Raw genomic sequence first — 14,157 nt, forward strand, 5'->3', positions numbered from 1 at the left:
AAAATAATTTAGTCAGAATGTTTTCTAGCAGTCCATCCTATTCAAATCTGCTGATCAATACAACCAACCAATCACTTGAGAGTAATTTGCCAACGTAACATGACGTGTTCGCTTACAGTACCTATTTACTTTTTCTACTAAACTGAGTATACAGTTTATGATTCTGATTGTGCATTGTATGAGGTCGTAAACAGATTTGTGCATTGCGCCTGTGTGAAATCCTGGTGCCATGACAAAACAAGTGAGAGCTTTGTCGTTAGCAAGGGTTATGACTATAATCAAATAGAAAAAAGTAATTCCCTTTTTTTCTGGAAGCTGTTCATATGTGATTTGTTTCTGACTCTTAATAAAACAACAACACTGTCCATAAAAGAAGTGACGTTAGCATTGTCACCTGCAAGTTTTCAACCTTTACTCCAAAGCAGTTGCAGTCTTTCTGCGTGGCTTCCCCACAGCCGAGGTCTCTGGACTGTCCAGGAGCTCAAGAAAGGCATATGTGTTTGTCCATAGCTTAAAGTCTACGTGGTTAAATCAAATCATTTCAAGAAAATGGGTCAGTATTTCAGTCAGCTCTTATTTCACCTGATAACTAACAGTGTAACACACATGAAATGCTTTTGTCTCACATTGATGAAAAAAAACCCTTCTTCCTTTTCCTCCTTTATTCTGGCACTAGGAAATCTGTGAGGCTTAATACTTACAGCAGTTGGAAGCATCTGGTGTGTAGTTTGTTTATTAAACTCAGAACAGCTGCATTACTAAGAGGAGTTGTCTTTTTCTTGAGAGGGAATAAGGAAAGAGTGTGTCCATTTATCATTAGCAAAAAAGATGTACAGAATGTCAACTATTTATCTTAGGTATAGTGGAGATCCATCTGTCAGCATTTCTGAAGAAGTTTTAAAGCCAGATTTCCAGGGAAGACAAATCTACTCCCACTAAAACATAAATCAGTATGATTTTCTTCTATGAAAATAATACAGAATATGTGGCTTTCAGTTCCAAGCATTGGGGAAGTTAGAAAGAAATTTGATTTCTCCAAAGTGGGAAGCTAGCGATTTAGACAGCTCTCCTTCTCTCATCTCCTGGAGCTCTTTTGTAGCTCTACAGGGCTCTCCTGAGCCCCCACACAGATTGTCTGAAGCAAGGAGCCTCCTGGGTAAGGAAGTTGTCTCTACCAACAATGGAGTTTGTTTTTCCAAGATGGATAGAAAGACAGCTGAGGAATGAGTCAGGGCAGAGTGACTTCACAGTGAGACCCAGCAGATATATATGACTGTGGGGGATTACCAATAAAATCAGGTGAGGGACAGCTGGTGCTCCTCACATCTGTCCAGCTCTTCTTTTCAACCTACTGCCTGTGAATTTTCAGTGTAGTCTGATTATAACCATCTATTCATGGGCGTAGCAAAGGCACAACCATTAATAGCTTCACAATTCAGCAGTGCTTTGGTAGTCTGCTGCAAAGTTTCTCTCTCTCCTCATTTTCCTGGTAGACTGTCTAATTCTGTATCTTTCAGAGTCTGAGGAAGAGCTTACTACCTAAAACAGATTTCTGTGTGTCAATAGTCCATTTTTTGTTTTTAAAGTGTTATTTAGGCACAAAAGTTGTTCATATGTCTCATTAAAACTACTTAATTTCACTATGTATCTAGTGAGTTTTCTTCTCCAGCCTGAAAATGACACTCACAGGAGGCTTTGGAGAAAGCCCAAACTCCATTAACCCTCTAAGTTTCTTAGAGGTCTCCCATGTTCCACTAAATACCCCAAACACCAGGTTACAGGTGGACAGTGCTCCTTCTCATCCCTCCTCTTCTCACTCCTCACCTCAAGCTATCACCCTGGGCTTGAAAATCTTTCAAAATAAGTATTTCATCAAAGCTAGTACATTGAAAAAAAAAATCTTTTTTTACCATATCTGTGTTTCCTGATGATAAATAATTCTAACTAATGCTTCCTGTGTGCCACATGTCCTATCTGTCTTTGAGTCACCAGTGTCGCTATGACAATTTTCTTCTCCAGGCTGAACTGTCTTTTCAGTCATTTTTAGCTCATTTTCTATCTCCCTTCACCAGATTTCTATGCCTTTGGTAGAAACTAAAGCTTCTATTTTCAGACAGAGGATGTATCAAAAGGGAGACTTGGTTCACTTATTTGGGAGGTTTCTATTGGGCTTTACCAAACCCCACCTCTAGCTTTCATTCTCTATTCTAAACATGCTTGTCTGGGTGTATGCTCTTGTTTATCTGACATAAATCCTGCTGACTGTTTTTTGAATCTGTAATTAGAGCTTATAGACTATGTCTTGGGTTATCCATTCAGTTGTGGCAAAGTTCTACTTCTTTCTTATAACTATAGCCTGCAAATTCTGTTTTGTTATTGTCTGCTATGCTGATGAGCCAGCAAGGCCAACGGTAAAGAACTTGTGGATTTTCTATAGCAAGATTAGCTGAATGGGCAACAACTTGTGGAAACAATTCATATTGCTTCTGTAATTGATTATTTTGAGGTCTGCTGTTGGGTATTTTTTAATTTCACTTTATTTTATTTAAACGTTGTGGGCTTCATTTCATTTACTTTACACGTTGTCTACGTGTGTATTACATTGTACGCATGTAATGGAGCTACAGATTAACTGTTTCAGTCTTTAGATCACAGAGAAGGTTTTTAAGCAGTTGGTCGATCTTAGGGGTTTTGTTAAGAGCTACAGAGTGATGATCAATCTCAAAAATTTGCCCAAAGAGTAGTCAGAGGACTTCAGATTTCAGCTTCATGCTATTAGTTGAGTTTGAGGCTCCAAGAATATTTTGTAAATAATTTGTGAATATGTGCGTGTACTTGAGGGGGAAGAAGGAAGCATTTTCATCTCTAAAATATTCTGAACCTTCTTTTCGACTTCTGCCTAATCTGAACACAAATCTACAAATGAGGAATTCACACTCAGATGTTCAGGGATGTCAAACTAAATCAATTGATGGACATTTATAGACAGACTCCCCCCAGGTTACTTTTTTTTTGATAAGCAACATCATTTAATTTCCACTAGCAATTTCGTTACATTTATCAAATTCAAAGGAAAGGTGTTGTTTAAGTAGGTCAGATTTCTTGATCTGAGTATCAATTGATATTTATACATGTTTGTTAAACTTTTATGACTCCAGACATATGAACATTGCTTGAAAGCATGCAAATTGTTAGCTCTGGTTTTTACATTGTATTTCTAGATTAGTATTTAACATAGCTAAATGTGAATTTATAGGGATGATATTTGAATGCAAATCAAGTTTAGAAAAAAATTAGTTTTAGACAGAAATGGGGTTGGGTTGAAAAAACATTATTAAACGTTAAACCTGCTTTTCTACTGATCTGGTTCTAACATTTCGGCTTAATCTGGCACGACAAAAACACAAAACCAGTTTATAGCTCATACCTGAAACTAAATGGTAATTTCAAATTTGGGAGATTCCAATCAAAATGAAAGGTAGAGAAAAATCCCAAGTTCTCCCATCTCCAAGCACTACTTACAAAGATAGAATATTTAGCAGCATATGGCAGTGTGTGTGTATATATATAGCAGTATATCAAGGCAGAGTTTGAACTTTTAAGGGAAAGATTCTTTATGGCTTTGTAACTTCAGAGAAATATTGTACCACAGAAATAGACAGAAATAGAAAAATATATACAATCGTTTTGATACATTTGTGAAATAGGTTTCACAGAACCTGATATTTTTTGTGCAAAATGCCTTAAATCACTCTATGTAGGGCTAATGCAATCGAATTTATTTCTGTATATAGCCTTTTATAGTAAATACTTCGGATGCAACACTAGACTTTTCTTTCCACTGCAATCATATACAGCCTTATGATCACTAACTGTAACAGAGAGACAATGAAAGCTCTGCTTTTTTAGCTGTGAATGCACTTTCAGTCAACTTGTAGACTGAGAGCTTGGAAGCAAGAAGAGGTGACTGTGCCAAGGGCACCAAGACCTTCCCAATGGGCAATACCTGCATTCTCTTAGTCCTTTACAACTGACTCTTCTTCCTCTCATGCCATCTGTCTTCATTAAAATCAGCTGTGACTTAGGGCCTCGGATCATCCCACCAAGCACTTCAGGGAGCACATTGTCTTTGTAGATCTCTACAGATAGTCAGAAGAGATGGGCACCTCCATACCTGGGAAGGGGCTTACCTCCCTTCCCAGCACATGCTGCCTGGGATGACAAGGTTTGTCATGTAGAAATCTCACTTAAGTGCCTGGAGGTAGATGCCACTAGTGAGACAAGGTGTCCAAACTTCACCCAGACTCTCTCCTGTGCTTCTTTTTGTTGGCCCAATGGTGCCTCTTCTTCACACCAGGGCTGGAGTGAGGAGCCTGGAGAGGAATTCCACCTGGAGAAACCCTAGTACAATGACTTTGGTTTTGGGCCAAACCAGACGTACAACCAACATGCATTCATTGTTCTGAATGCTGCCTGATGCTGTTACGTTTGTATTCTTACCTATATAGACATTGGAACCAGTCAAATGCACAAGGGGTGGAGCTCAAACAGGTCTTTTCTGAAATCCCAGGTGTCTTTCCAAGGCTGGTAAAAGCAGTGCACAGGGCTAAAGCCAGCCCAGACAGTTAGCAGGGATTATGACGCACATGGCCAAAGGACAGAAAGCAAATTAATGCAGTGCCTCAAAGAGTGAGGAACTGCAATAAAGATAACCTTTGGGTGTAATCATTAATGCACTTAGTTGTTTGTCAGTCTCAGCCCTTACTGCATCAGTGAAAGGAAAGCACACATCTAAGAGGTCAGTAGAGAAAGCAAGGTTAATACGTACAGGTTAATGCTGACAAACCACTAACACACCTCTTGAAAAATAGCTGAGTGGTATGATAGAAATAACTTGTTAAAAGCTCAAAAATAATTAAGCATAGCTTCATCTGTATCCCCCTCCATCTCTTGAGACTCCATAATGATGATATTATTTTTCGTTCCCCAAAATACTTCTTGGGGGGTTGGTACTTGAAATGTGGCAGAAACCAAAAGCCCTAGCTGTAAAGCACCCATTTCAGTCCAGTATTCTAGGTGTCCTGCTCTTCCTCTTTGTTTTCCTTTTGCATTTCTGAGAATGGCATATCCCCATAGTGCATGTGAGGATGCATCTCTCTCCCTGCATGCACATTTATTTATGCATATACACACATATATGTATCTCGACAAATACAGTCACAGACCAGTAAATTTCAAGCACATATGCTATAAGAGAGTATTGCAAAGGCTCCGTTTACCACAATACTTGACACAGACCTAATGAGAAGAGTCCCAGGCAGGGACTTGTGCTTTAAATATGTTTATACCTTGTGTATCTTTAAGTGTTGTTGAAATTTTCTGAAATAACTGGAAAAGGGTGAGCCTGCAGAACTTAATTTGACAACATCTGCTGCTACTAGTAAGGAACACATAAAAAACCCACAACTCTCCAGATAAAAACAGCAACCTAGATGGTATTTTGGGGGCTTTACTGATACAAATTTCATTATTACTTAGTTTCTATTTAAACACACACAAAAAAAAACTGTAGAAGCTCACCAAGCTTTTCAGAACCCCTACTTCCTTCCTTTCAGGCTACAGTAATTGTTCAATGATTACTTTTCTACATTTATGGAAGTATGCTCTTTAAAAATGAACTGGGTAAAATACTGATGATCAAAACCATCATCCTAGTTGGTGGGGTTTTTTAAAAAGCAAATTCATAATGCATGGAAAGTGGCTCTAACTTCTAATGGTGTCATCTGCACCCCCCTCCCCTTAACAGATTTACAGATTTATAATCATACTGCCACTGTCCATCACCCAAGAATGACATGACACAATACCCAACAGATTACCCCCGCAGCAACTGGGTCTTTTTCATTTCTTTCTTCTCCACATACTTTCCTCCAGGAAGTTTTGATTAGTAAAAATGCATTCAGATTTCCCTGTGGATAAAAAGAAGGGAAGTGTTTGACATTTTCCAGACACTCTCAGACGGTACTGCTCGGCCCATTGCTTTTCCATTTCCCCCTGAGTCTTTACTAAGTCCAGTGCACAACAGTTAATGTGGTTTTCACAAAGCAATGATCAGTAATGTAAATACCGTTTCTTCCCTCAAGATTTATAATGAATTCTGTGGTTTTTGAGCTTGTTTCTTTCAGTTTTTCACATCAAGGATGTTAAAGATGATATTTGGAAATCACAGAACAGTTAAACCATAAACCGTTGTTTTTCTGTTCATTAGTAAGAAAAGTTTGACTGCAGGGATATTTTGCTGGCAGGGTTGTATTAACAGTCATTTACATACATATATATATATATTTGTAGAGCTGCACCTGCTTCTTTCATATACCTTAAAATTACTACAGATAATGAATGTCCTCCTATTAAACTCATTTTTTGTATTGCATCTTCCTGAAATATAGATGTTAGAAGACCTTGCTGCTCAGCCAAGGCAATTTTGCCTGGTGCAATATTATGTTACTAGACAAAGCCATACATTTTATTTTCTAAATCAATACTTCTTTTGCTGCCTACTGAAAAATCCCTTTTTAGTGCTTACAACACATCTGAGAGCTAGAATAGGATTGTAATATTCAGTAACAGACTGAAACAATAAATAGCATTCTTAAAGATTAATTTTATTTGCCCTGCCTTTTGCCTGCAAACGTTATCCACAAAATGCTTTCCAGACAGATTGTACCTTGTTAGTTTCCCTGCTTCATAGTATACATGTATTAATGAATATGTATTTCCATTGGCGACAGTGTAAGGCAAGTTATTTCTCTCGTAGCGTTATTCTACTGTTTATTCATGTGCATATTTTAAATTTGCAATGGCTTGTTGGAAAGTCTAATTGATTGTCACTGACTACTAGCCAGAGCTTTCTTTTGTTAAGACACCATTACATAAGATTCCGATCATTACATGAGAGTTCACTTCTGATTGTTAGATCTAAATTATATTCTTTTGAAAGTCACAGCAAACTCCTTATCAATGAATCTCCACAAAAACATTGTGTTAAAAGTGTCAGAAAACACAGTTTTCCCAGTTGTCTTTATAATAAGAAATAAATAGATTTTCTCAGTTAAACAAGAAGATATATTGAGCTTTATTTGAATCTTGCCGTAATTGGCAAAGCATTAGAATATAGAACCCACAATTCACTAACTCTCTGTGCACAGAGAGCAATAGCTCAGCTAAAAAATATCAGATTGCTTGTCAGGAAAGTCTTATTGATGCAACACACAAAGTCATTTGCAGACCATCTACTATAGGTATCCAGTTGCAGCAACTACTGTGACATGTGACATCAAGAAAGCAATGAGAGAGTCCAACCCTCTGCTTCCCAGTGCCATGAGATCTCAAGTGTCTATACAATCAACAGTAAGAGGGAAACACATGCTTTCCACCTGCTGTAGCTGCATATACTGTATGTTGCTCTGACTTCTCTCTGCTGACAGTAACGAGTATTCTTAGTCTGGCATCATGGCATGACAAGCAACGTGAATGATTCATTACCATCTTCAGCTTAGAAACCTTTAAGTACATGCACGATGCCATAGTAGGTGGTTTGCACACAGCACATTCATCCAAGTATTAGAGATAGGTGATCAGAAGCAGTTATTTTTGGTGAGGTAACTATGCTCAAAGTGTATGGATTAAGACTTCCCAACATAACTCCTTTAAATTCAAAGTTTAGAAGTGTTCCAGCAACCTGGTCAATGTAATTTATGCTGTGTGAGGACTATGCAATGGAGGATCAGAGACACCTTCCCAGCCTCTCTGGTCCTCCTCCCAGTGAAGCTAGTGAGAGTTTGCCATTGGCTCCAGTACCAGGAGAAGCACATCTGACAAGTTTGATACTTACCATTTAAATCTGTGTTCATATCCTCGATGTCTATCTCTCAAATAACACTGGTGACACTTACTAGTTCATAATTACAGCAGAAGTAAAGTGTGGGACTATCTTTTACACTGTTGCTTGATATTCTGTACTGTATGTATATATCTACTTGACACCTCGGTGAAGACTTTGACATGCCTTACTCATTCTAGTTATTTTTATGGTATTGGTTTTGTTAGATTGCTTTCCCATATAAAGAATAAAACTATAACTGTTCCGACTTAAAATTTTCCAATTCATTTTTATCCAAGTTTTGTTAAATCTAAGTCATGTTCATCAGTTCTTCTCATTCCCATCACCCTTCACTCACACCAGGAAGGCAATGTATATTGGTGGTTTGAAAACAGGTATTTGATATTCTCTGATGGACTACAATAAATATCTGAAGGAAGTACCTGCCTCATGTCTTGTGGTTTCTTGTCTGCAGAATGAAAAGTGCTCTCTGCAGACCAGCAATGTTAATCCCATGATTGTCAGCTACTGGAGAATCATGAGGTAAAATGAATCTTTAAAATAACTTATGAGGAACTTCATTCTACAGCATTCTTTTTCAGCTATATTTAGATGTCAACCATATCCCCCTAGAATCTGTCAGAGAAGAGAAAAACATTGTGGAAGTGTCCAAAGTCATGACATCTGAGGATAAATTTCAAGCAGGAGTCATTTATTTATTCTTTTGCAAAAGGTGAGGTCTTTTTGTGTCTATACATAAAATACTTCTAAAAATTATACTTGATTGTTATTTTTACTTATTTATTAGTTCTAAATCAATCTATTTTTTTTTTATCTGCAGAGAACATACTTTTTTATGACTACAGAAACTTGGCAGTTTAATCTTATCACATCTTTCAGAAGGGACAGCTAAAATAAATCATTTAAAATGCCACCAAACCAGGTATATTTAGAAGACAAGACTTTTTTTCAGAGAGACAATTGTAAGTCGAGTTTCATTAGGGAGCTAATTTAATGGTAGTATTTTATTGCAATTGTTGAACACTTTTTTTTTTTTTTTTTTTTTTTTGCATAAGACTGCCCATGATCCAGGAGTCCTAAAATGTAAATCAATCTTGGCCTTTAAGAAATGTGGGATCTGGCAAATTAGAAGGGTCTCTTTCTCCTTTTTAGTTTGGCTTCTTCTAATTCCTTCAGTGGAGTCTAAGATTTCATGCTAGGTTTTTAAACTGTCGATGCAGCCTCTTTAAAATTCTTCCATTGATTAGGTTTCAAGTTTAAGGGGTTTGTTCAGATGCCTACATGTTGCTGTCTGGCATCACTTGAAACAGTTTAAGTTAGCCAAGGCATCTGCCCAAAGCCAGCAGACATGACACAGGACCTGCAGAGGCCCTGCATCCTTCCAGACTGGTAATTAGTTGTCCAGATGGGATGGTCTCAAGAACCTTAAATGAAACTAAAGGCCTAAGTTTAGGCAAGAGAACCAATTTCCTAAATTTAGATGAGCTGAATCCCACCTTAACTTGGTACAAACCTTGATTTGGATGAACTAAATCTCACCCTGAGAAGTTGTCTAAATAGAGGCACTGTTGCCATTCTGGGCATGGCACGGTTTGGTTCAGCTGCCGACTGGATCTGTTGTCTATCCTGTGTCTACATCTTCTAGTCCCACTGCCTTGGATTTTCTAGGATGTATCAAAGAGCACTGGACACTTTTGTGAGGCTCATTGGGTCATAGCTTGCATTGCATTCAAGATGTCTATGTGTAGCTGGCAAACATGCAGAGCAGCAAGAAATCTATGGCTTCCTGGGATAGCGGCTGGAGCCAATGCATGGCACACTGAGCATCTCCAGTGGCACTACATTACCTGCCTCTGGGTACCCACACCAGCTCTCTAAGACAGATGAAGCCTGACACCTTCTGGGCATGTCTGTCACTGGGCTGAGAGAAGCCAGCTCATTTTCAAAGTGTTTTTGTGAAAAAATTGTTTGGGCAGGGTTGTTAAATGTACTCCTTTCTTTAGAGTGGACTGCTGTGTTCCCTGTCCTAGACCAAAACACTGTGTTTTCAAAGAGAAAAAAAAATATTGTTCAGCCTCTGAAGAAGGCTGAAGAATGATTTCCAGCTTCTAATACTTTCGTAGTATTCTTTATCTTATTCATACATGGCAAACCTTGCTGTGCATGTTTCCTGATGAGGTAAAAACAATCGCTTGTCATAGAAGAATTTAGTGAAATCAACAATTTAAAATTCTGGTACTTCCTTGAAGAAATATTACCTGAAGCAGTGCATGGAGTCTTCTGTGAATCATGGAAAATCTATCTGACAACTAATAATTTCTTTTAATTATTATTCCTTTCCTGTGCACCTACAAGAAGATTCTGTTGATTAATAGTGCCTTGCTTTAAATTCTGCTGGATTTAAATCATCCTGGGAACAGAAAGAAAATGTGAATTGCTAGGGATTTGATTCCATTAAGTGTCAAAAATTTACCTGCCTGTTCAAACACCACTGAATCCTTTAGTCTAGGGATACTATCACAACAATTATCTCTGTCAGACTTCTGATATTTGTTTCTTGACTGTATGAAACATTGCAATCCTATTTCGATTCTTTTGTCTCATTAGAATGCAAATAAAATTCAAGGAGAATGAAATGTGAGAAAGTATTTTAAAAAGTGAAAATACAACCATCTAACTGTTTGAAAACAACAGATGCTTTCATTTGAATGGCAAGTAAAGGTTCTGGTCGGTTCTTTTACAATTTAGAGATGGTATTTGAACACCAGCCTTAGCACTGAAAAGATATTGATATACTAAATTCTGAGGCTTTGCTGAATTTATTAGCACTCTCTTGGCTTAATACACTATTGAACCTAATATTACATTTGCATCTGTGAAGTGCATATCCATTTACCTGAATGTTCGGGTAGTATCGATGGCAAACATTAATAAATCCAATCGACTGTTGACGTTAATCCAGGGAAAACCGTGGCCTAAGAAAATGTTTTCTGATGCATTGCTAAGCTCAGGCATTCCAGAGAGCCATCAAATACAAATTCCCAGTTAATATAAAGAATGTGCAGGTGTCAAGTACTTGCAGTATGATGTAAATGCAAAAAAACCTCCCCTGGGATTTGGATCTGCATGAGGAATGATGTTGTCTTATAAAGAGAGAGACGATGGCCCATTTTTGAGCAGCTCCGTGTGAGAGATGATGCTCACTTCTGCCACCAGCTTCACCTGTCCAAGCCCAACACACAGGAGGGAGCACAGGGCTGGGCTGCCCTTGCAGCCAGGAGCTCTGGGGACAGGGCAGTGAGGGAGCATAAAGGATAGGATGGGCTTGGAGAAGACACCAGCCTACTGCAACAAGGCATCTTTGATACTTATAATTACTTCAAATAAATTATTTTATGAGATAATGAGCATGAGAGAAAGAAAAGAGTAAAATTAAGTAAGTCCAGTAGCTACAGAATAATGGAATTAAGAGGAAATATTTGAGCTGAGTATCAGTAAAAATACCCTTAAAAAGAAACAGATATAGATGCCTAGTCTGGCTCCTGATTTTAATTTTTGTGATGAAATTTCTCTTTTTTCTGGTTAATTATTTTCTTCAATTATGCCTTTATTCAGTTTTGATAGAGTTATTAATTCATTCAAAACAATCAATAAAATTTTAAATACGGAAACTCTTCACACACTCTTTATTAGATGTTAAAAATTTCCATCTTTCAGCTGTAACCCTGACTATACTTAAAACAGCAGAGTATATAAAGTACAAATGGTTAGTATGTGGGACAACTATTGTGCTACTTAATTTATGATGCTTCTTTAAAATACAGCCTAGGTTTAAGCATCATTCTACCTTCTCCCACTGGAATGAATATTAACAGATAAGTTAGAGGAGGGTGAAATAGATACATTTGACAAGCAAGGCAGAAAGAGCCAAAAGGACAAAGCAACCAATGTTGAAGAGAGGAGGGAGACTGGAGAAGTCTCTAGAGAAACAAATAGAAATGAAATCTCTGGGACAATCCCAGCAGAAAACAGAACTGGAACAATCCTGCGCTGCAATACAAACGTGCTAGAAATTCAGACTGGATTTTTTTCTTTCCCCAGCTGTTGTGAAACTTGGGAAACTCTGTTTCCCAATTCAGTTACAGTGCCCTGAAATGCTGAAATATTTGAGGGACTCCTCCCTGAAACAATTTCAAAGATTTTTAACCATGCCACAGGCACAACTGAAAACTAAGGGATTCTGTTCTAGGGCAAGCAGCTCCACTACACATCCCATGAAATGTGGAAGGAAAAAGTCTGACATTCCATGGCTGCAAATTGAATTTACTGACACTTTTCAGGCAAAGGCAATATTCCAAGTAGTCGTTTTGTTGCTCAATAAATTCCCATTCCCATTCACTTTGCTCTGTAAAACCTGCCCCTACCTTGCTTCCAAATGAAATAAATCATGGAATATTAGAGAAAACAAGAGAGAGCAATTTTGTGAAGTGCTACTAGAGATGTGTTTTCCAGATAAAAACCATACCAATATTGAGAGACTGACAGCAACTAAAGCAAAAATGAGCACGAGACAGGCTGTTGTGATGAGCTGATACAAATTCATCTGTCTGAACAACACAAAAAACACAAAAACACAACTAACAATCCCCAGACCAAGTTAAAAAATTTAGATATAGACAAGACTGAAACAAAGTGTAACACTTTTTCCCTCCCTTTTCAATTTTAAGTAGAAATATACCTTTTATCTTTATGTTTGTCTGTCCTAGCACAGCCACCAGGGTATACTTCTTTCTTACCAGCAGATAGACATAGTGTAAATGAGCACTGAGCTCGTAATCTTTCTCTACATGTGTCATGTCCCTGATCAAATATTTTTAGTTGAGGGGTTCATTTAAAAACAACAAATTCTATATTAAAACAAATGCTCTCATGGCTTTTGCAAAATCAACTTATCCTAAGATTACATGTGGAAAATGTTGGAGGAAAACAAAAAGAACAGCTTTTCCTTCTGTTAAAAAAATCCAACTTTTTCTTTCCTTAGGAAGGATTGTGCTTTGACTTCACAAAGCGGTATTTTTCAAAGCTCTGAGCTGAATTGTAAATCCATGGGGTTTGGCACACCGAGCAGGGGTACACATCTGCACGAGAACCAGGCTTTCTAGAGCTCATCGAGGCTGCCGTCTCCAGGCTTGGGGAGGAGGTACGGCCACCTTGGGATGTGACACACATCCGAACAGCCCTGGAGCTGCTCTCAATGAAGCTGTTTGTTCACAGCTCTGCCGGACAGCCATGCCAAGGGGACCAGTGAGAGCACAGCCTGCCGAGCAGGAGTGCACCTGCTAACCATGAACCCGGTTGTTGACGGCAGGCTTCAGGACTGTGAGTAGATTTGATGTGCATCTGCAAGGGCTGAGCACACTGGCTCTCCTCGCAATGTCCTCGCCCTGCACAGCCAGCTGCAGCAACATGGGAAGAAGCAGCTCTCTGGCAAGGTCTCCCCACCCCAAGCAGCCACTGACCACAGGATGGCAGCATGAAAGAGAGTGAAAAAATCTGCTTATAAATTTTTTGGGCTGCAGTTTGGAAGTCTGGTAAAAATGAAAAAGAAACCAATGAAGAAGATTTAATAAGCACTTCTAGCTCTATCTGAAATTGGTGGCAACCAGCCCCAACAAAGCCAGCCTGACTGCTGACAAGAACATCTTCTGAGCATTTAATGTATTTAGCAGCTATTTAGTTAACTCAAGCAGAGGAAGCAACTGTGAAATTCTTACAGATACTTGAACAATAATGCCTCCACATAAATATGAAGCCATTGAAGATGTTTTCAAGTAGAAGGCATGGGGGGAAAAAAAGAAGAAAGAAACCTCAGAAGACCTTCTTCTGAGTCAGAAATAAAAAATAAATCTGGTCAGAGACAGTATGGACCAAACAGAGATGGATGGCAGGGAAACAAGAATGGAAGCAGCCTAGATGCAGCAGTGAAATCACCCAGTGAAGGAAGATGCAGGGGAGATTTTGTGGCTTCACCACTGAACATTTAAGCATTTGTCTCCCAGTCGTAAATCCACAATTCCCCATATCCAGAACAGACAGCTGAGCTCTCTGCTACACAACCGCAGAAAATCAGCAGCCACAGAAGGAGATCCATGACAGGCAGAACCATGGTGCTGGAAAGGATCTTTTTAATCTACTCTGTGAGAAAGCCTGAGGACAGAGATAAGGGCTGGAGACCTAGTGGCCGCCTCCTTTAT

Source organism: Corvus moneduloides, chromosome 2, assembly GCF_009650955.1.
Source record: "Corvus moneduloides isolate bCorMon1 chromosome 2, bCorMon1.pri, whole genome shotgun sequence".
In the NCBI taxonomy this organism is placed as follows: domain Eukaryota; kingdom Metazoa; phylum Chordata; class Aves; order Passeriformes; family Corvidae; genus Corvus; species Corvus moneduloides.